This window comes from Bubalus kerabau, chromosome 6 (assembly GCF_029407905.1).
Source record: "Bubalus kerabau isolate K-KA32 ecotype Philippines breed swamp buffalo chromosome 6, PCC_UOA_SB_1v2, whole genome shotgun sequence".
Taxonomy (NCBI): Eukaryota; Metazoa; Chordata; class Mammalia; order Artiodactyla; family Bovidae; genus Bubalus; species Bubalus kerabau.
Window position 1 is genome coordinate 50,636,688 of NC_073629.1, and position 21,177 is coordinate 50,657,864.

General features: G+C 45.8%; 1 protein-coding gene across 9 annotated transcripts in view; it reads left to right on the forward strand.

Annotated features, from left to right (window-relative positions):
- Positions 1–21,177, forward strand: part of BCAR3 (BCAR3 adaptor protein, NSP family member) — a 256,592-nt gene that overhangs the window by 115,538 nt on the left and 119,877 nt on the right. Inside the window, exon 1 of one of the 9 annotated variants that reach the window (XM_055585080.1) lies at positions 12,311–12,531. The exons of 4 other annotated variants lie outside the window; for them this stretch is intronic. The gene's annotated coding sequence lies outside the window, so the exon portion shown is untranslated. Of the gene's footprint in view, positions 1–12,310; positions 12,532–12,661; positions 12,818–13,253; positions 13,672–13,860; positions 14,001–21,177 lie in introns of those variants that run through there. 4 more of the 9 variants (XM_055585083.1, XM_055585077.1, XM_055585082.1 and 1 more) reach the window with 4 other exon arrangements.

The window sequence follows — 21,177 nt, forward strand, 5'->3', positions numbered from 1 at the left end:
CACTCTACACTGAGCCCAGAGCAAATGGGAGAGGGCAGTGTGGGAGAGGTGAGGGAGCTTGCAGGGGGGTGGGTCGGGGGAGGGTCCCTGGAGTTCCTATTGAGTAGTTTCTGTCCCTGCTGCTGCTGCTAAGTCGATTCAGTTGTGTCCGACTCTGTATGACCCCATGGACTGCTGGGATTCTCCGGGCAAGAACACTGGAGTGGGTTGCCATTTCCTTCTCCAATGCATGAAAGTGAAAAGTGAAAGTGAAGTCGCTCAGTTGTGTCTGACTCTTAGCGACCCCATGGACTGCAGCCCACCAGGCTCCTCCCTCCATGGGATTTTCCAGGCAAGAGTACTGGAGTGGGGTGCCATTGCCTTCTCTGGTTTCTGTCCCTAATAATTGTCAAATCATTACTGTACAGTCTGTGTTGACAGAAGCATTTTACTTGTCCTTTATTTTCTCTTTGTGACCAAAGGTGGTAACAGTATATTATTATTTCTTTATAAATTACCTCCAGGTCGGGAACCACCTGATCTGCTGTCCCCAGTACTTATGTTCTGTGGGACACTCTCTAAGGTGTTCGTTAGCAGTATACTCTGAACAAAGAAACAGAAACCGTAAGTCTAATCAGCTGGAGCACATCCCCAAGGAAGGCCAACATGACTCAGTGCAGAATATGCGAGGATTATTCACTAATTTCCTTCCATGTGGTGCATTTGTCACTGCCTGGTCACACTGTGAGGAAGTGCGCCTGTCACACCCTCCAAGTTCATGAGCCCTGAGACAGACAGGGTCACATGGGGGGTACACAGGGGCTTGAACTTCCTGGAAATGCTGACAACTGAGATGTCCCACTCCCATTCAGACGGGTCTTTCCAGCAGGAGGAGATTAGGCTGCACATGGTCTTAGCCTGCCTCAGCCTCAAACAGGGAAAAGGAATTGTCCCCAGTTGCCTGGGGATGCCCAGGATGATGGCTGACACCTCTGCTGTGGGAGGTTGCTGAGCCAGGCCTTTGCACGTGTCACCTGGGAGACTGGTTAGTGCACAGGTTCTGAGCCCGTAGGTCTGGGGTGGAGCCGAGATCAGGATTTCTGACAAGCTCCCAGGAATGGTGAGACTGCCGCTCCCTGACCACTCAGGGCAGGAAATGCTCAAGGACTCTCCATACACCTGTGACCCGTCTATGTGGTTTCCTGCCATGGGATATTCAAGAGTGCATGGAGGCCCAGACTGTGGACCCCAACTCACTGAAGACTCCCACCCACCCCCATCCTGTGTCTGAAAGTCTGTTCAAGAATCCAGTTCACAAATATCTACTGGGCACCTCCTACCAAGTGCTGGGCAATGTGTTCAAGTCTTACCCCATCCCAGAGAGCTTGCTTCTTTCAAGTGTCACACCTCTATTCCCCAGCATTCTCAAGCCATTCAACCCAAACTCATGATGGAAGGTGATGTAGGCAGTGAAGTCAGAGAGTCCAGTCAAGGGCCCTCCATGTCTTAGCCATGTGCACTTGGCTAATTTCTCTGCCTCTGTATTCTCACCTGTGAAATGGGTTTACTAACTTTTTCCTCTCTGTGTTGCTGAAAGGATGGATTGAGATGTGGTAAAGCACTTAGTCTAGTGCTAGGAAACATAGCTGTTATCGTCAAAATTTTTTTTAATTTTTTAATTTTTAATTGAAGGATAATTGCTTTACAATATTGTGTTGGTTTCTGCCATACATCAACATGAGTCAGCCATCAGCATACATATGTCTCCTCCATCTTGAACCTCCCTCCCACCCTATCCCACCCTTCTAGGTTGTCACAGAGCACCGAGTTTGAGCTCCCTGTGTCATACAGCAAATTCCTGCCTGCTTATCATTGCAGTTTAGGCTCTTTTCTCCCATAGAACATGTGGTGATCTACTCCTCAATGCCGCCTCTTATGCTAATTCCAGGGCACTTTGCTGTTGTTGTTCAGTCGTTCAGTCCTGTCCTACTCTTTGCAACCCCAGGGACTGCAGCAAAGCAGGCTTCCCTGTCCTTCACCATCTCCTGGAGTTTGCTCAAAGTCATGTCCATTGAGTCAGTGATGCCTTCCAACCATCTCATCCTCTGTTGTCCCCTTTTCCTCCTGCCCTTAATCTTTCCCAGCATCAGAGTCTTTTCCAATGAGTCAATTCTTCACATGATGTGGCCAAAGTATTGGAGTTTCAGCTTCAGCATCAGTCCTTCCAATGCACACCCAGGACTGATCTCCTTTAGGATGGCTGGTTGGATCTCCTTGCAGCTCAAGGGACTCTCAAGAGTCTTCTCCAACACCACAGTTCAAAAGCATCAATTCATTGGCATTCAACCTTCATTATGGTCCAACTCTTGCATCCATACATGGCTACTGGAAAAACCATAGCTTTAACTAGACAGACCTTTGTTGGCAAAGTAATGTCTCTGCTTTTTAATACACTGTCTAGGTTTGTCATAGCTTTTCTTCCAAGGAGTTTGACCGTGTTCTATTTTGTGACCTCGATACTGTCAACAGGACCATCAAAGGAATTCCAAATGGTCACCACCTAAGATGTGCCCTACATCAACAGAGTGGGGTGGGGAGAGAGGATGTTGGGGAGGGACAGGTTCATATGAGGAGGGAATCAGAGAAAAGAAAAGGACCAGATGTATGACCTCAGCCAATTTTCCAATTTGCTGTCCCAGCTGCTCTGCCTCTGGGGTACGGAGGTACCTCACTACTGATAATGCAGTACCACTGGCTGTAAATAATTTATTTAAAAAATAAACTGATAGACATAAGCTTGTCCTTATCATAACACCACTTTTACACATCCAAGGGATTTTTAAAATTTTTATTGTAATGTTTCATTATGGCGTTTTCCCAGCATACACAAAAGTAGAGACAAAAGCATCACAAACCCCAGCTGTAATATTTATCTTCATTTTAGTAACCAAAAGGTGTCTTGAGTGAAAGAGAAAGTTGTGGAATCACACCTCATACCCTGGGCTCGAACACCCCAGGCATTCACATGGGAGTAAGTTATGCAATGTTAATGTCTAGCTGGAAAAAAGGTTGAGAACTCTTCCTCTTTCTGATCCACTTCCCCAGTTGCTCTCCCTTCTCTCTGGAGACTTGTAATGACCCCGACCTCCCAGGGATTGGTTGAGCCTAAAAAATGGGTGGTGGGCTTGGAGCCTCACAAGAGGAGAGAACAGTTCCTCCTTGGCTCCTGCCTGACCTCTGGTGCTTTGGGAAAATAGGGAAGGATCAGGATGAAGCTAGAGGCAGATGCTGAAGCTGAAACTCCAATACTTTGGCCACCTGACGGAAAGAACTGACTCATTTGAAAAGACCTTGATGCTGGGAAAGATTGAAGGTGGGAGGCGACGGGGATGACAGAGGATGAGATGGCGTCACCGACTCAATGAACATGTGTTTGAGTAAACTCCGGGAGTTGGTGATGGACAGGAAGGCCTGGCATGCTGCAGTTCAAGGGGTCGCAAAGAGTCAGACACGACTGAGCGACTGAACTGAGAGGCAGAGCTGAGAGCCTGATGGCTCAGGGCTGGACTGTGCTCTGGACCCTCAGCCAGCTTCCTGCAGCCACGTGCCTGCAGCCCCCTGCCTCCTCCACAATGGCTTGTGTCCCTTTTGTAGAATGACTGCTGTTCAGATAAGGACGCTAAACAGCAGAGTAAAAGGGGCAGGGTAATTTGCCCCTGGGCTGTGTGGACCCCACCCACAGGGGGTTTGTCACACTTGTCATCCCTGAAGTGTAAGGAGGCCATTTCCCACCCTCAGCAACAGCCGCAATGGAATGGGTGGGGCGTTCCCCCGGTGGTACTGTTCCTCCCAGACTCATCACTTTTCTAGCACATTTCTTCTGAGAAACTGTGATCACCGCTTCCCAACAGGGTATCCCCACAGCAACTCAGACAGTTGTTGTTGCTGTTGTTGTTGAGTCGGATCCAGCTCTTTTTGACCCCGTGGACTGCAGCATGCCGGGTTTCCCTGTCCCTCACTGTCTCCTGGAGTTTACTCAAACTCATGAATATAGAGTCAGTGATGCTATCTAATTCAGGCAGTGGGATCTGTGAAAAGAGGGTTGACGTGGAATTAGGCTAAATTTCAGTCCTGGCTCTATTATTTAATTGTCTTGGTGACTTTGGGCAAATTCCTGAACCTTAATACCCTTATTCTAAAAATGGAATGATGACATTTTACCCCAGAATGATTTTGAAACTCACCTAAATACTGTTAATTTTGTTTTCTTAACTGGACTGGCTGTAGGCCAAACTGTGAAGTGTTAATTCAGCACTTTTCAAGTTCTGGGTCTGAGCCCAGGTCCCTGCGTGTTCCCAACTCCTCCTTCTCCACTTACCTCTAAAGCACCAGATGCTGCCAGGCAGCCAATCAAGAAAACAGCCAATTAAATTAACATACAGTAAAGGGCTGATCATTTAAGCTTAATAGAGGAAATAGTCTGTGTTTGTCCAGTACTTGCTAAATGCCTGGCACTAAACATATTTTGTGTAGTTCTCAAAGTGGTCTCCTGAGTTATGTGACGATCTCATTTCCATTTTACAAATGGAGAAAATCACCCAGAAGTAAGACACTTGCTAAGAATCACACAGTTAATCAGCAGAAACTGGGATTCAGGTGTGTCTGCCTCTAAAAGCAGTGCTATTTATCTGTTTATTTATGTCATCTTTTTGAGGCACTATAATCTAGCGATTAAGAGCACGAAGTCTGAGCCAACTGGCGTGGGTTCAAAGCTCAACACCTTTATATACCTCTGTGTGACCCGGGCAAGGACTGAGTCCTTATCTGTAGAAAGGGTTAAGAAAGTGCCCTCTCACAGGATTATTGTAGAATTAAATTGGTGAATATACATAAAGCTGTTAGAACAATACTTGACACATAGTAGTGTATGCATTAGTTGTTCAGTCCTGTCCAGACTCTTTGCAACCCCATGGACTGTAGCCCGCCAGGCTCCTAAATGGAATTACCTGTCCATGGAATTCTCCAGGCAAGAATACTGGAGTGGTAGCCATTCCCTTCTCCAGGGAATCTTCCTCACCCAAGGATTGAACCTGGGTCTCCTGTATTGCTGGTGGATTCACTGTCTGAGCCACCAGTAGAAATTATTTTTAATTATGAAAGCAATCAGTGCTCATTGGAAAAAATGCAAACAGATTAGGATAGCATAAAGGAAAAAGCAAAGTTCCCTCTCACTTTTCTGTCCATTTAACCCCTCAGGATGATGGGGGGAAATTCTTCCAGATGTTTTATACATGTAGACACATAACCCCCACACAAATTCATTATTTTTATATTAATGAGGCAATTTGCTTTTTTCACTTAACATTTCACAGGTATCATTCTGTGTCAGTACCTATAGAATTACCTCATTCTTATCAGCTGCATAGTATAGGCATGCTACAATTTAGGCGTTCCTCTGCAGATAACCATCTTATTTTGACTGCACATAATGCTGCTGTGAATAACTTCCTGAGCACAGATGAGTGAGTGTTTCTGCAGGACAGATCCCTAGAAGCAGAGTCCCTTGGCAAAGTGCGCGTTTACAGCCTGGGTTCTATTAAGTCATCCATTAAGGATTAACATTGTTTTACAAAAAGAGCATGGCAGAGGTCAGTGCCTAACACAAAGGAATGAGCAACTAATGACAGAGTTTTAAGTGATAAGATTGCTAGGAAGATTTTTTTTTTAATAAGATGGCAGATGTGAGTGTCTCAGCCATGTCTCACACACCATGCTCCTAGGCTGAAGCCCACTCATCTGGAGGGCCAACTTTGCTCTCAAAGGTTGAATGAGGACATCCAAGTAAGTCAGGTTTTCCCATCAGCCTGACTTCTCCTGTGTAGGGGAGCTGGTAGGCTTCATACTCCCTTCATCTCTCTGACTGTCCGGGTTCCTTCTTCTGCACTAGAACAGTGCCGGCAGGGCTCACCTCTACTTGCCATTGGGCAGTCTGCAGCCTCTAAACTGAGCCCTTCCCGTTGTAACTCAAGAGGGCAGCCAGGTGGCCATTGCACCAGGTCTCACATACGTTTGTTTCCTCTTTCTTTGTTTCCACAGTAAAGCATTTCTTCTTCAAAACTCCTCTCCTTTATTTTCACCAGCATCTGTCCCCCAGTACTTTCCATCTCTCCCTTCTCTGTTTCTCCACAGCACAGGGAACCTCTATCACAGCCAGTCCTTCTCTCTGTACCTGTCCTGTATTCCCCTCAAGGACAGAAGTTCCTGTTGATGTACTCATCTGCATATCATGCTGAGTTGGTGATGATTTCCATATGGTAGGGCTCCATGAATTGGTCTTCTAAGTGACATTTTCAATAATAATAATAATACATGCTTACTTAAGAAAAAATGGAAAGTGGGAGCTATGTGTGTGTGTATTCAGTTGCTCAGTTGTGTCTGACTCTGTGACCCCATGGACTGTAGCTCAGCAGGCTCCTCTGTCTGTGGGATTTCCCAAGCAAGAATACTTAAGTGGGTTGCATTCCCTTCTCTAGGGGATCTTCCCAACCCAGAAATCAAATCTGCATCTTCTGCATTGCAGGCAAATTCTTTACCATCTGAACCACCAGGGAAGTCTGGAGCTGTGTAAATAAGAACATTAAAATCATCTGGAATTCCATAATTATCCACAGGCATTTTAGATAATTTTCTTCCAAATATTGCCTAAGTTGAGAAGCTAATTAATGCAAAACTTGTCATCAAATTAAGGAAGTCACTGGGGATGAGGGTCCAAGTTCCATGAACTGGTGGTTCAAATATGTGCCTTATATAGAAAATGAGCCTGTGTTATCAAGAACTCCATCTGTTTTTCTCTCATTCATTCATTCAGTAAGTATTTATTGAGGATCTGTTGAACTGTAGTCCTCCTACAGTGACTTTTCTAGCTGATATGACTGGGCATTTATGGCCATCATATAGGCCTCTTGAAAGCTGAGTTGACTTCTCTGCTTGGAAGACTGGGATTCCCATGACACCAGGCCCATGGCTAGCTCTTCATGGGCCAGGAGCCTAGAGGATAAGAATTCTGAAAATACCATAGCATTTTCTCCTCTGGTCTATGTCAGAGCTGCCCCTTCTTTGGGGCAGTGGTTTATAGTATAGTAACCTCAGGGAGAAGGCAATGGCAACCCACTCCAGTACTCTTGCCTGGAAAATCCCATGGACGGAGGAGCCTGGTGGGCTGCAGTCCACAGGGTCGCTGAGAGTCGGACACGACTGAGCGACTTCACTTTCACTTTTTGCTTTCATGCATTGGAGAAGGAAATGGCAACCCACTCCAGTGTTCTTGCCTGGAGAATCCCAGGGACGGGGGAGCCTGGTGGGCTGCCGTCTCAGGGGTAGCACACAGTCGGACACGACTGAAGCGACTTAGCAGCAGCAGCAGCAGCAGCAACCTCAGGGAATTCTCAGTTTCTCTGTCTGTGATTGTTCAAGTTCAGATCTTCTGTATGACCTTTATCAGTGATGGCCTAAGCATCTGTTGTTCCTTACTTGTTACCATGTAGAGCTGAGTAAAGCTTAAATTTTAGGAGTTATTCTTCCTTTAAGTGTATTTTGCCCAATGCCTGCTCCAGCTACCTGTTAACTAATGATGTTACGGGGTGAGGCTCAACAAATTACTTTGTGGCAGGTGGTGATCAAGGCCTGGGTAAGTGCTCCCTGACAAAGCCTTGTGCATTGCCCGAAGTCATCAGCTCCATTTCATTGGTTATGTTGTCCTTTCATATGTCTCTTTGGTTAAAGCAGCCCAGGGTTTTGCTGTCTAAACATTAATGTGGAAGCTGACTGTACACTTAAAGAAGTTTGAATCCTCAAATTGTCTATAGCACAGCCCACATCCATGACATTACATTATTTAGCTTTAGGGAGCTTTATGATGTAATACCAAAGACGAAAGGACGAAGGGTCTAAAGGCCTGGAGCTCATTCATTCATTCAATAAATATCTCCTGCCTGCCAATTATGGGCTTCCCTAAGTGGCTCAGCGGTAAAGAATCTGCCTACAAGACAGGAGACCCAGGTTCGATCCCTGGGTCAGGAAGATCCCCTGGAGAAGGGAATGGCAACCCACTTCAGTATTCTTGCCTGGAGAATTCCATGGACAGAAGAGCCTGGTGGACTACCATCCGTGGGGTCACGAAGAGTCGGATACAACTAAGCGACTAATACACACAGACAAATTATGTGCTCCAAACTAGGACCAAAGTAAAAGCAAAACCAGGCATAGATCTTAGAGACTATAGAGCAACAGATGTTAAACAAAAATAAACGTGTAATTATGAACTGTGACAAATTCTGGGAAGGAAAGAAGACTGTAAGACACACATAATCTAGGAATCTGCCCTGCTTTGGGTTTCAGAGAAGGTTTCTCAGAGAATAGAACATATGAACTGGTTATTTGATTTCATGGGGCCTCAGTCTTCTCATCAGTAACGTGGGGATAATACTACCCCCTTTGGCTCAGAGACATTGAGGGAAGAGTGATGTATGTCAAAGATTGAAAAATGCTCAGTGTCCCTGTGAGTAAGCGTGTTGCTCTCCAGTCAGAGGCAGCTGGTCCCCGGCTTCTCTATATCTGTCATCAAGCCAGGCATTACTCAGGCGCTCAGCCTGCAGACCTTTGATCATTGTTCTTCACTCTGCCAGGCAGCTGGGGTCGGATAGACCTGGGGTTAGCCTAGGTTCTTCCACTTATATCTAGAGTGAATTTGGGTTAAGTCACTTAACTTCTTCACTTTTCTCATTTGTGAAATAGGGGCAATAATAGTACCAATTCACAGCTTAAATTCTGTAAAGCACTTAGCATAGTGCTTGGGTTGTAGTTACTCCTAAAACAGTTGTACCTACTGTTACTGTCATTGTTATCATTGCTGATTATTAACTCTTGCCAATTATTTGTTGGTAATAACTTTGGCCCTTAACTTTCATTTCCACTGTCATCAGCCAGGTCAAAACTCTTGTTGTGTGACAATTGGCTGTTGCCATGGACTTCTAATTAGTGTCCCACCGTGGCTCTCACTTCTCTAGTTCATTTCATATGGCTTCCTAAAATAACGTTGCTTTACATATATCAATTTTTTCTTTAATATCATCATTGAAAAAATATTCACAGTTCATACCACAAAGAACTGATATAGAAGGGTGTCCTATAAAAATAATAAAAAGACCTACAAATGGATAGAAAAATGAAAGTGTGGATTCCAAAAAGGAAAAACAAGTAGCTACTCAACATGAGTACTTATTATGAGACCTGAAAATTTAAATTGCACTAAAATTCACATTTTACTTATCAGATTGGCAAAAATTCAAAAATTAATACCTTCTGAAAAGGATGTGGAGAAATAGACATTTTCTTATATTGCTGGGGTGTATAAACTCGTATAATCCCTGTGGAAGGCAACTTGGTATCACTTATCAACATTACAAAAGCACATACCTTTTGACTTGCAATTTTACCTCTGGAAACTTATCTTAGAGATATACATATCGATACTATATATAAAAGATTATTCATTGCGGTATTGTTTGTAATAGGAAAGGACTGGAAACAAGCTAAATGTCCATCAACACAGCATTTATTGAATAAAGTATAGTACAATACATCTCTTCAAAAGGATACCATGCACTAGTATGGGGAAATCTGCAAGATATATTAAGTGAAAAAAGAGAAGTGTAGAACTATGGATATAGTATGTTACTTTTTGTGTAGGAGTGAGGAATAATACACACACTTAGAGAAACTGGGTCAGACACACATTTTAAAAGCAGTTGTTACCTATGGTGGGAGGGGGACTGGCTGATGGGAGAAAGAGTTAAGAAGGGAACTTTTCACTGCATACCATTTCATGTATATATATAATGGTGTGTGTGAGATTACATATATATACACAGATATATGTGTGTGTATATATATAAAATTTGTGTAACAAGAATCATATTACCTAATCAAAAGGTTATATTAAAAATACTCCCATTACTCATTCATTAATGTATTGAGCACCCACTACATGCTAGGCACTGGAGATACAAATGTGAAAGTAGTTGTGATGTGATGGAAAGACCACTGAACTTGAAGTTAAAATATCTGATTCAAATCCTGACTTTGTTTCTCACTAGCTATGGCTCAGCGCATAGTAGACACACATCAAATGTTTGTTGAATGAATTTACGGTTGAAACTACTTAATCTTTCTGAGTCTGCTTCCCTCTGTATGGTGGTGGTGGTGGTGGTGGTTTGGTCACTAAGTCGTGTCGGACTCTTGCGACCCCATGGACTGTAGCCTGCCAGGCTCCTCTGTCCATGGCATTCTCCAGGCAAGAACACTGGCGTGGGTTGCCATTTCCTTCTCCATTCCTTCCATATAAATATTATCTAATGATTTAATGTTATCTAATGATAGAGATGCCTCCTATGTCACAGAGGTATTATGATCGGATGTGTCATCAGACCTAGTAATAGTTGAAGAGAACCATCATATGCTAGGCACTTTCACATGTATTATTTCCTTGAGTCCTAGCATTTATTTGCTCATTCACTCCTGAAGAAATAGCGGGTCTGGGAGGAACAGTGACTTGCCTACGGCCTCTTGGGTGTGAGTTGTCTTCTAGTCTTTGTTACTACCTTGTCATGATGCTTCATTAGTAGAATTTTTACCCAATGTAGGTGCTCAGGGAATTTTGAAAATCAAGAAAAACCAAAGTTTTACCACTGTTCTCAGTGACACTTCAGAGTAGCAGAAACTCAGTAAATGCAGTTCTAATAATTCAGTTTAGAAGTATACCAGCTGGTCTGTTTGACATTCACTGCACTAAATACTTTGGGAAAATCTAACAAAAATTAAAATTTATGCTTCTAATGAGGTAGGAAAGATAAAGACTAACCCACAAAAACACTCATAAGGAAAAGATAGAAATGATTCTTGAAGATGCTGCACTTAGAATTTTGCAGATTCACCAATGGCTTGTCCTCAAAGGAATGAAAATGCTATAAAATATATCAACATGGCACAATTTAAAAAACATTTTTATTGGAAGAAAACATATGGACAGAGCAGTGTACAAATCAATTTTTATAAAATGAGAGATAGTTGATTTTTATTAAATAGGACATGTCTATGCAACCAGCACTTGGATCAACAGAGGGAATATTACCAGCACCTAGAGCACCTCTGGGTTCCCCTTCTATCACTATACACCCTCAAGATAACCACTGTCTTCACCCTTAACATCATAAATAAATTCTGTTTTTGAAGTTTACATATACCCATTTGTGTCTAGTTTCTTTTACTCAACATCACATACTAAGAGTCATGCATCTTGTTGAGTGTAGACACAGTTCATTCATCCTTATAGGATTCCATAGTTTCTCTCTCTTCTATTAATGGACATTTGAGTTGTTTCTCTTGGGCTCTTATAAAGAGAAATGCTATAAACATTTTTAAACATGTCTTTTGATGAATATTGTATTATCTCTGTTGGGTATATAACTAAGGAAGGAGCTAGGTCAAACACTTATGTAGAAGATAATGCCAAACAGGTCTCTAAAATGTTATACAAAGTTCTCTAATTTTAGGTATTCTGGTGGGTGTGAAGGGAGATCACAGCGCAACCTCAACTTGCATTTCTGAGATAAGCTGAGAACCTTTTCGTATGTTTTTTGACTTTTTGAGAAATAACTGTTTATCCCCACTTGCAAAATGCCTGTTGAAATATTCTGCTTATTTTCAGCTGTGTTTTTCTGCCTTTTTCTTGCTGATCTGTTAATGTCCTTTATATATCCTATGTAAATCGTTTTTTGGATATGTATGTTGCAATTATCTTTTCTCTGTGGCTTGATTTTTCACTAATGGTGTCTTAGAATAAACAGGAGTTGTTAATATTTAAATTAATTATTTATTTTATTTTTGGTTGCTCTGGGTCTTTGTTGCTGCACGGGATTTCTCTCATTGCAGCGAGCAGGGGCTACTCTCCAGCTGCAGTGCGGGCTTTTCACTGACTGGCTTCTCTTGTTGCGGAGCAAGGGCTCTAGGGCTTATGGGCTTTAGTAGATGGGGCCCTCAGGCTCTAGAACACAAGCTCAAAAATTGTGGCACAAGGGCTTGGTTCCTCCCTGGCATGTGGGATCCTCTAAGGTCGGGGATCCAACCAGTGTATCCTGCATTAGCAGGTGTATTCTTTACCACTGAGCCACCAGGGAAGCCCAGGAGTTCTTAATTTTAATGTTATCTAATGATCAGGTGTTTTTTTCCCCTCCTTATGGCACCCCACTCCAGTACTCTTGCCTGGAAAATCCCATGGATGGAGGAGACTTGGTAGGCTGCAGGCCATAGGGTCGCTAAGAGTTGGAAACGATTGAGCGACTTCACTTTCACTTTTCACTTAAATGCATTGGAGAAGGAAATGGCAACCCACTCCAGTGTTCTTGCCTGGAGAATCCCAGGGATGGGGGAGCCTGGTGGGCTGCCGTCTATGGGTTCGCACAGAGTCGGACACGACTGAAGCGACTTAGCAATATGGTTAGTACTGTGAGTGTTTAGGAAGTCTTTGCCTACCGTAAGGTCATGAAAAAAATTGCTTTTATATTTACTTTGGATGCTTTTATTGTTTTATCTTTCACAGTTAGATTTAAAATCCATCTGGAATTGATTTTTTGGTATAGAATAAGGAAGGAGAACGCAATGGCAACCCACTCCAGTATTCTTGCCTGGAGAATCCCATGGGCAGAGGAGCCTGGCAGGCTACAGTCCACGGGATGGCAAGAGTCGGACACGACTTAGTGACTAAACCACCACCACCACCAAGGTAGAGGTCAAGATTCTTCTTTTTTTCTCCATGTGGCTTTTCAGTTGATCAAGCATCATTTACTGAAAAGATCACCCTTTCCCCAGTGCATCACATCAGCATCTTCTATGTAAATCAAGTGACCTTATAATGTAGATCTGTTTATGGACTCTATTCTATTGTCTATCCTTGCTGCTGCTGCTAAGTCGCTTCAGTGGTGTCCGACTCTGTGCGACCCCAAAGATGGCAGCCCACCAAGCTCCGCCTTCCCTGGGATTCTTCAGGCAAGAACGCTGGAGTGGGTTGCCATTTCTTTCTCCACTGCAGGAAAGCGAAAAGTGAAAGTGAAGTCTTCGTGACCCATGGACTGCAGCCTACCAGGCTCCTCCGTCCATGGGATTTCAAGAGTACTGGAGTGGGGTGCCATTGCCTTCTCCGTCTATCCTTGCTACCAATTAATATTTCTATAGCTTTATAACAGGTCTTGATAACTGGTAGTCCTCCACTAGGCTCTAATTTTTTACCCTCCCAAGCCATCTAATACCAGAGTGCAGCTTCCACTTCCCACTTGGCTGTTAATATCTTCAGATGGGTGTAATTGATTTGCTTGTTCCAAGGGCTTGGTCATTTGTGGTTACCTGGGTCTTTATCCCATCAAAACCCCTTTAAACAAAGCCAGCCAGGTGTCGGCAGACAAGCAAATCAGATCTGTTGGGTAATTAAATTACGCGGGGAGGTGAGAGATGGATAAAGTGAGGATGTCTCCCCTGGGGGTAGAGTGACAAGGTGGTCGATCTACATACACCTGAGGACTGGCTTCTCAGGAGGTACGAGGAGAGCCAAACTAAAATGCGGGTAGAGGAGGGCTACGCGAGGTCAGCGCATGTAAATGTCGCGGGGGGTTCCGCAAGGCTGTGCGAATAGGCTCGCTGGGGTGGGGCCGAGAAGCCGCAAATCACCAGTTGAGGGCCGAGTGCGCGTCGCCGGCTCAGAGGCGCGCCTGCTGCTGCCTGGGCCCGGGCGGGGGCCGGGGAGAGAACCGGAGCCCCAGCTGCCCGGCACACAGGAGAGACGCGCGCCGGCTTCCCGGTGGGCGCGCTCCACCGATTATGAGCCGCTCCTGCTCCGGGAACAGCCGTGGCGCGGGGCAGACCGTGCGGCTCCTCTGAGCCCCAGCCCGAGAACCCGGGCCCCGCGCTGGGAGGTGAGTCTCCGCCGCGTGTCCCGCGGGGGTGCGGCTTCTCCCGGGGCGCTTCGGCCTCCCCCTTCCCTTGGAGGACGGACTGGGAACTTTGTTGGCGAAAGTTAGGCTTTGGGGAAAGTAGAGCCAGCGACCCCCTACCGCTCCCCCAGCCGAGTTGGCGACTGGGGGCTGGAGTGGCTGAATTGTGGACGGGGTTGCGCCCGTAGGGGGCCTCTGAACCGGGTGGGATTCCCCACACGGGGCCTGCGGCGGGAGGCGACGTGCCGCGAGCATCTCTGCTCTTTGCGTCTTCCCGGGTGCTGGCTTCTCCGACCCCCTGAGCGTCCAGCCGCGCCTCCCGGTCCCCTCCCTCTTGGCCGCAGAAGCCGGAGCCGGTCGCGGGATGTGAGGGCCAGGGAGGTGGGGGTAGGGGCTGCTCCGCTGGAAGCCCTGGGCTTGGAGGAGGCGAGTTTCTCCACTAATCTCTTGGAAAGTCTGCAAAGCAGGCGAAGGCGCCCGCCCCGTAACTGTTGACAACAGCTCCCTCCCTCTCTCCCTTTGTTGAAAAAGAATGAATAGTTGGTTGTGTTGCTCCCTCTTCGTCGGAGAAGGGAGGGAAGGGGAGGTGAAGGCAGGGAAAGGAGGGACGGTGGGCGCAACGCAAAGTGGGTTCCGGTCCCAGCCGGTCTTTCCTTACCTGCTAAGGCTGCCTCCACCTTAAAAGTTTGATCAGGTGTACACAGTCGTGGGAAGTTCAGTGGGCTCCAAAGCAGCTGTCGAGGCGGTGTGTTTCGTGGAGGAACCCAGAGGGTCGTGCCTAGGCTTGGGTGGGGTTGATGGAAAACTGGTTTTGGTTTTAACTCGCTTGAAGCAGGGTGAGGAGGTAAAAGATTATTCTCCTAACCTCGTTTATCTTTCACCTGACGCTATTAGCTGAGATAGAAAGTAGAGCCGTGCGTTCAGCCATGCATTTTAAACCTTGACTCTTATCTACCAAGGCTACACAGATCTTTCCAAGGAAGACACATTGGCGGAGGGAAGGTCAGTTTGAGAACGGATAATCTCCCTGCTTGTTGCCAAGGAGTGAAACGAGATTCGGGAGGAAGGGGGAGACCTCGGTTCAGAAAGTCACAAGTGGGAGGGGGCTGCTCAGTTAATATCGGGAAAGCCACAGGCCAGGCAGTTGTACGTGAGTGTACAAGGGGACATATGGAATGTAGCTGTAAACAACTTGCCACACTAACGGCTCTCTCACGCCCTGACTCCAACTTTCCCTGACATTCCCCGAGAAGCCTGACATTTCCAGAATGACTAACAGGAGATCTCAATCTCCTATTCATATAGAAAGGACTGCTTGTCGAATGGATGCTAATCTTAAGACCTTTATCATGTAGATCCTGTGCTGTGTTGCTTGAAATTCAATCCATGCAAGAATTATTCATACTTCAATCATTTGGCTAGACTCCATAATGTACTTCAAAATAAAGGGATACTCTTAATTCCTACACCCAAGCAGAGCTTCATTCTGAGTGGATAAGCCAGCTTTATATGTGTGGTTTGCCATCTCCTCTTCCTATCTGCCTCTGCAGAGAAGATATACAACTACAGATCTGGATTGTAACTTCTCTGTCGTGGTCATAACAGGGCAGCAGAGGGGCTTACATTTCCAGAGTTTAAAATACGACAGAAAGCTCTTAAAGCCCATATCCCATGACCGTCTGTGAATTTAACTTGAAAATATCTCATTTCAGAAGTAAGATTGAAAAATCCAAACAAATAGACTGCTTATCTCTGCCTCAACTTGTGTGCGATCGTCAGTTTCTTTGAGGCTATAAAGGAAGGGAGTCACGCCTGTTGTTCACAAGCATTTCCAAGCATAGCCGCTGACCAGGGTCAAGAAGGCAGCACATAGGTTGGGAGTGTGTCAGGCTCACTCTCATCTCTACTGAGATTTCAGCTCTTTGAACGTACACGTGGGTCTCATATTTTTCTATCAAGATGTAGAGTCTTTGACCTTTGTGTATATTTCAAGATCTGGCTTTAGACGGAGTCAGGACGCTGTGTCTGATTACCTGCACGGGTGAAGTCAGATGGCCAAAGTCTCACCTGGGCTTTTATTTTAAAGACTGAATGTGGGCTCACTTCATGTGCTTGTGTATCTGTGCCCTTGTCATACTTGATTGGGTGTCGTTACATCTTTTGTTCTTGGTTTAAACATCTCCCTCTTCATCCTTCCTGGCTGCAGTCTTCCCCAGAAGCAGTGACTTCGTTTATGAGCTCTCACTGTGATGGGGATGCAATGACAAGCAAGACAGACATGGTCTCTGCCCTGCTTAGAGGAGACCTGGTATTTTTGGAATGCTTGCTGTATGTCAAGGGCTTTCCATACACAATTGCATTTACTTTTCGCAACAACTCCATGAAGTAGATGTTGTTAACCCATTTTTACAAATGAGAAACTGTCAGAGAGGTTGTCACTTGTCCCAGGCCACACAGTAAGTCAGTAGCAGAGAGGGATTTGAACCTATGAGTGTCTTCAAAGCCCAGGTTCTGAGTCACACCATGTTTGATTTTCAAAAATTAAATAGTACATAATGGCTAGGAACATCAAGACAGAAGTATCTCCAAGTGGAGAAAACTTGGGAGCCAGAAACTGGAGACTTGAATTTAGTCTCCACCATGCTCTTCCAACCCATGTGTTCCCATCTCAAGACCCTCCCATTTGCAGAATCCCCTGCCTGGAACTGAAGGGAGTTCAATCTTTTCTTGACTGGTTCCTTCTCTCTTTTCAGGTCTCATGTCATGGTTCCCTCTTCAGAGAGCTCTTCTCAGAACACCCTTTCATGTTCTTTAGGGCAGTTATGACTGGGATATTCCCTAATTTGTTTTTTTTAATCTGTGTTGATTGGACTTCCCCATCGCAGTGTAGGCTCCATGAGAAGGAGGAGCTTATCTATTCTGTTATAGCCGCAGCTCTGGTACATTGTAAACCCTCAGAGAATATATATTGAGTGAATGAACATGTATTTTCCTTATCTGGAAAAGGGAAGGGGCTTGATCCTCTGAGATCCCATCTACATATCACGTGCTGAGATTCTGCCTAGTGATCAGCTGTGGTAGGTGGCTTCTCTGGCAGAGTGGAAAGTACGTACCTTGAACCTAGATTCCATCACTCCAACCTCTGGATTTCCCCCAGGTTCCTGGAGTCTGGAAAAAATAAAAATAAATAAAAAGTAGGAAACAGAGCAACCCACAGACTGCAAATGAGTTTCTTCCACCTGTAGTTCTCCCTTCCACTCCCCACCCCACTTTGGTTTGTTGCTGTTGTTTGTTTTTATAAAGTTGGGTCTCTGGCCAGGGCCCGCCTCTCTACTCGTTGGATTGACTCAAGCTTGACATTGGACTCAGGCTGGAACCAGTCTTTCGCAGTGACTAGTCACGGGATGAGGCTATATTTTAATGGGGAAGAGTCCCAAGTTAGAGGCAGCAGGTTGTTGAGGAGAGCCTGGCCTGTGTATTTCCAATTTATCTGCAGCTGAGAAATTTAACTGTAACACGGGAAACTTCAACTAGGATGATCTTCATCCTCCCATTATTAAACTCTGCTTCACAGCCTTCGGGTCAGCACCCCTTCCTCAGGGAAGCCTTTCCTGGCTGCTAGATTCATCTAGACCCCAGTTTCCACTCTGCGTGCCCCCGTAGCCTGGGGACTCACCAATACATAAAGTCATTACTTACTGTCTGCTTCCTCCATAGGATAGGAACCTCTGGAGGACAGCTGTTTGACACCATCCCCAACACCCACACAGTGCCCACCACATAGGAGGCCCTCGTTAGATGTGTGTTGGATAGAAGAATTAGTGGATGCTGCTGTTGACTGACTGTTCCTCTATGTCATTCTTTTCTGTTACCCAGAAAGTAATCTGAGTGTCAGTTGCTCTGTACCAAAGAAACCCACTTACCTGGTGGTTCTCAAACCTGGCTCCACATTGAACAATATTGCAAGGATTTTGATAAGACTGATGCCAGGGTCCTATTCACCGAGATTGTGACTTGATTGGTTTGGTTCATGGCTTGGGTGTCAGAATTTTCTAAGCTTCTCCGAGGACTCTTAATGTGTATCCAGGTTGAGAGCCTCTGCTTTTCCAGAACTCATTCCTGGCGTTGGCCCTTATAGGCTTGAAGCAGTCCAGGTGAGAGAGGGCAGGGATATAATTCATGGAATATTGCATGGTTCCTGACAATTTAAGAGGTACTTTCACATCTGTTATCACATCTGATAATAACAAGCTGACGGATCTACTCTCTGGTTTAAATACTCCCTTTATGTTGATGACTCTTAAAAATCTACATTCTGTACTGGCCTCTAACTGAACATACGAGTATCTAGACTGCTAGACAGAACCGTCCTGGGTACCTCACACTCAACAGCCCCAGTGGTGAGCTTGTTACCCGCCGTCCTGAGAGGGTCACCCCTTGTGCTACTGAGTGATACAGCACAGCACCATCCTCCCATGGCTGTGGCCTCCTTCATCCCATACAAGAGGACTTGAGCTCTTAGCCCCTCACTCTGCCCTTCCTTTCCCTTCCCGTGGCCACTGTCCCAGGTCGGAGTCCTTCATCATTCCTTGCTGGCTTGTTGCTGGTGTCTAACTGACCTCCTCTTCTGTCCCCTCAGAATCACCAGAGCTCCCTACCCAGGCACAGACTGGATTCCATCCCTCTCTTCCTGAGTTTCCCTAGCACTGACAGTCAAGTTCAAACACCTCAACACACCCTTTAGGACTTTGTGATCTGGTCCTAAGCTGTGCTTCTTCCAGGAAGTACTTCTCAGCCTCACTCCAGCTGCTCTGCACAGCTTAGGTTCCTGAGCCTCTGCAAGTACTTCCTGCCTTTATGCATCTGCTGTTACCACATCATCTTAGAAGGCTTTTCCCTACAGTTTCCAGCCTTTCAAAATCTTCATCTCCAGTGATGCCCTCTCTGAGATCCTCCTTGAGCCCTTTTATCAAAATTAATTGTTCTTCCCTCCAGCATCTTAAGGGTCCCATCAATGAGTTATATTGCAGTTGACCCTTGAACAGCACAGGTTTGAACTGCATTTGTCATTTTGTTGTTGGTTAGTCCTTCAGTCGTGTCTGGCTCTTTGCAACCCTGTGGACTGTAATCCACCAGGCTCCTTGGGATTGCCCAGGCAAGAATACTGGAATGGGTTGCCATTTCCTTCTCCAGGGTATCTTCCTGACCCGGGGATCAAACCCATCTCCTGCATTGCAGGTGGATTCTTTAGCCACTGAGCCACCCAGAGTTGGGGTGGGGGTGGCACGTAGAATTGCATAGGTGCACTTATACACAGATATTTTTCAGTAGTAAATACTACAGTCCATGGTCAGTTGAATTTGTAGATGTGGGGGAACTGTGGATACAGAGGGCTGTCTGTAAATTACATGCAGATGAACCCTGAGTTGTTCAAATGTCAACTGTATTCTCTTTGAATTCATAGTTAGGGATTGAGGTTTATGCATCTTTGTTTCTCTGAGTATCTTATCTGGAGTGGGCACTTAAATGTTTGTTGAGTTGAAAGTAGGAAAAGCAGGTGTTAACATCCCTCGAGAATACACTGAGGTGTGGATAACTTGCCGAAGGGCATTCTAAAGCACTTTGGCTCAGACTTGAAATAGATAGATCTTGGATAAGCAGAGAGGAAACAGGCTGCTGGAGACGCTGGAGCCAGTGTAACTCTTGTCTGTCATCCTAGCCTGGAGATAGACGTGATCAACACGAGGGGCCTTTGCATGCGGAGAGATTCTGTGTGATGGGGGTGGGACTTTGGATCTCCCCACCAGGTTCTTGGGACTGATCCAAGCCTGTGGAGAAGAAAGGTGCTGATAACTCGGGCAGGTGAGAGTTCATGGCTGTGAGTGTGTATGGGTGGGATGAGGGAATCCTAGTCGGCTTACGTCATCTGTGTTGAGGAGAGGGCTGAGGAGTTTGGTTTCTTTTTTAATAATGATGATCAACATGAAACAAGTGCTGACAGTGTGCCAGGTACTGGCCAGACCCGGGAGGGGCCCCCGCGGGGACTGACAGTCCGTTGTCTGCACCCGCTGGCAGCCGGCCTTCTGTGTGGTCCCAGTTAAGCATGGAGCAGACAGGCCTCAGAACTACCAGGTCTGGCAGGGTTCAGATTATATGCCTTAAATGAAGGGCCTCCTTCCACCCAGCACTTCAGTGTCTCTCTCTGTCACGTGTGGGAACAGTGGACTGAGTGTGGGTGTGGGTGTGGGTGTGTGTGTGTTTGTCATTTGTTTCCTCTGCGCACTCTGCTGACTGCTCTGGGTCCACCTCTTATTTTACCAGATTCTGTTCTTGATTGTCCCCAAGCCAAGTCCCAGGTCCCCAGATCCTTTGTGGAACTGTCTGCAATGGTGCTAGAGAGTGATGATTTTCACTCAGCACCACTCCCTTTGCAGGGGAGACAGTGGTCTGTGAAGAATGGGGATTGCACGGCCTGAGAACAGACTGCAGAGTGAAGAGGCATGTTCCTCACCAGGCTCGGGGAAGGCCAGGGCGTGGGGCTTAGCTGTGCAGCTGTGATCTCTGGATCAGTCTAATACTGTGACTAGTGGTACAGATTCTGTAACCTTCTGTCTCCTGGGACTAGCCGTAATTTTTATTCAAGCTTGTGTTTCTCCTTCTCTATTTATTCGCCTTTATAATTTTATTTATTTGGCCATGCTGGGTCTTCTCTGTGGCACAGGCTTTTCTCTAGTTGTGGTGCCTGGGCTTCTCGTTGTGGTGGCTTCTCTTGTTGTGGAGCACAGGCTCTAGAACACAGGCTCAATAGTTGTGGCACACAGGCTTAGTCACTCTGTGGCATGTGGGATCATCCTGGATCAGGGATCGAACCCATGTCTCCTGCGTTGGCAGGTGGATTCTTTACCACTGAGCCACCAGGGAAGCCCTATATTGGCCTTTAAAATATCATTTAATTTGGCTTAGATCAAAACCATAGTGGTTATTTAGAGGATAGAGGTGCTAACCCTGCTCAGGGTGAACTCTCTGCTAGTGGTGATAGCTGGAAACAACTGCTAAGGCTGCTTTCACACACAGCATTTTTCATTTCTTTCCTTGCGGCTCTCTACCATTTTTTTCTCTTTTTTGCCTTTCCCACTGTCCTGACTCCACAGGCACCTAT